The sequence below is a fragment of the Macaca nemestrina genome, chromosome 5 (assembly GCF_043159975.1).
Source record: "Macaca nemestrina isolate mMacNem1 chromosome 5, mMacNem.hap1, whole genome shotgun sequence".
NCBI classification, from domain to species: Eukaryota; Metazoa; Chordata; class Mammalia; order Primates; family Cercopithecidae; genus Macaca; species Macaca nemestrina.
In genome coordinates, this window is record NC_092129.1 from 154,967,928 (window position 1) to 154,970,933 (window position 3,006).

Below are 3,006 nucleotides of genomic sequence, written 5' to 3' on the forward strand. Positions count from 1 at the left end.
CATGAAGTACTTTTCAGCCATTAAAAGGAACAAAATAATGGCATTCACAGCAACCTCGATGGAATTAGAGACCATTATTCTAAGTGCAGTAACTCAGGAATGGAAAACCAAACATCACATGTTCTCATTCATAAGTGGGAGCTAAGCTATGAGGATGCAAAGGCGTAAGAATGGATTTTGAGAACTCAGGGGAAAGGGTGGGATCAGGGTGAGGGACAAAAGACTACACATTGGATACAGTGTACACTGCTTGGGTAATGAGTGCACCAAAATCTCAGAAATCACCACTAAAGACCTTATTCATGTAGCCAAACACCATCTGTTCCCCAAAAACCTATTGAAACAAAAAATAAATTAAAAAATTATTTAATAGCAGGGGATTTAATATCTTTAAGTAGAACATCAACTAATAAATGTGGAAGAGATGGTAGACTTATAAAATCACCATTTTGCAACAAATACAATAAAAATTGATTTAAGCAAAAATTTTCAGTGAATACTTAAATGAGTAGGTGAAAGTTTGGGGAATAAAGAATATTTATGTATCGTCAAAGTACCTCTCCACAAATTACTTATAAATTACTAAGGGGAAAATAGTAAATTTATATTGGAGAAACTTGGCAGAACCATCTTAACTAACTGATTATAGCTAATATCACCAGTAATGGTACAGATAAACATCATGTGCCTTCTGATGTAATGTGCTGAGAAGACAATCTCATGTCTGTTTTCCTATATGACATTTGTGACCTGAATCTAATCAGAGGAAATACCAGACAGACCCAAGCTGAGTGACAGTCTACAGAATAACATGTACTCCAAGCTGCCAACGTTATAAGAGAAAAGACTGAGGAGTTAATCCCTCAAGGGACATGACCGCTGAGTGAAATGTTTATTCCTGAATTGAATTTTAAACTAGGAAATAAAATCAATATAGGATGTTATTTGGATAATGGATTAAATTTGAATATTGACTCTGGATGACATACTACTACTGTATAAATGGTATTTTTTTATATAGGTCATTTTACTAGTTATGCAGGAGAATGTCTGTTCTTAGGAAATACACATTGTTCAAAAGGTTAAAAACATTTATTAAAAGAGTAAATAAAGCAACTAGGGCAAAAATGTTAATAATTTGTGAATCTGGGTAAAGGACATATGAGTATCATTTGTTCTATTCTGATAATCTCTAGGTAAACTTGAAATTATGTCAAAATAAAATGTTTAAAATAAATAAATAAATAAATAAAATTTTATTACACAAAATTGTCCAGGAAATAGGGAAGAAGAAACACTTCCAACTTGTCTTATGAAGCCAGTATCAACTTGATAACAAAATTAAACGAAGACATTATACACACACACGCACAGACATACACACACACGCACAGACATACACACAGATGAAAAATAACTATTCCAATAGATCCAGCAAAACATTTGAAAAAATTTAACATCTACTAAAGATAAAATCACTGAATTACTGAGCATACTCAGATGAAAAGGGAATGTCTGATCTAATGAAAAGACTCTACGTAAAAGCTACAGTACATATCATATTTGATGAAATACTTTAAATTTCCACTATAGGTTAAGAAATAAGATAACAATGACTACTGTCAGTACTTCTGCTCAGTAGCCCAATAGAGCCAGGAAAATGACAAAGAAGGTATAAATGTTTTGGGTACATAATAATTTGGAAAGGAAATATACCTAAACTACTAGAATTAAATAGTAAACTAAATAAAATACAAAGCCCATAAAATTTTAGTAGCATCGAAAGGCTCCCAATATTTAGGAACAAATTTAATTAAATATTGGCAAAATGTCTACATTGAAAACTACAAATGATTGCTAAAAAAATTTTAAATAGATGAATAAATCAAAGAATCTTACATTTTTATCAATTGGAAGTTTCAATATTGCTAAGAAGTCAATTCTTCCCAAATTTATCTTTAAATTCATTGTGATGCTCATTAAAATGCAAGCAGTTTTTGACTTTATGGAAATTCACGAAATGATTCTATTAATATCTAAATGCAGGCAACCAAAAGCCACAACGACATGAAGAAAAACCAAGTTAGAGAATTCACACCACTGGATATCAAAACTTACAAAGCTACAATAACTAATTAGAACTGTGGCATAGAATCAAGTATCAAGAATCACATCACATATAAACATTGCCAAATTTATGACAAATATGCTAAACTGATTTTAATAATTTTAGCCATAAATACTTATATTAAAAAGAAAAAATTAAATATTAACTAACTAAGTCTCTAATGTAAAAAATTACAAATACAAATGGAAAAATTTCAAAATAAGTGGAAGAAGTGATACGGTGTTACAATAAGAGCAAGAGTTATTGAAATTAAGAACAATAGAGGGAAAGATATTAAAATGTCAAATTTCTGGCAAAATCTTTTAAGAATAATAGCTGATAATGCACAAATTAATATTAGGGATTGAAAGGAACTGTAACTTCAGGTAACCACAGAAATAAGATAAAAGAATAAATTATGAAACGTTATGCCAATAGGTTTGAAAAAATAGTGAATGTAATTTAGTAATGGTGAAGAACAATTTAAAAAAATATACTGGCTTCCTTGCTGTTAATTACACATTCCAAGAATGCTCCCATCTCTGGACTTTGCATTGGTTTCTCTGCTTGGAATGTTTTTCCTCAGATACTCAATTAGCTAACTGTGTTTAAGCTTTATTTTTATATACGGTGCTATTAGTGAAAACTTTACTATATAAAATAATTTGTTTCCTGCACTACATCACTTGCCTTGCTTTCTTTACCTCTGTAATGGGTGTTGCCATCTAACCCATTTCATGCTTACATGTTTATTTGTCAGTAGTTTCTCTACCACTATAGATTGTACTTCATGAATATGAAAACTTTGTCTAAATCATCACTTCTGGATTTTCAGTTGCAGTTCCAGTAAATTCACTTGAATAAATGATGTATAAAAGAATTAAAACTGCATGATGGTC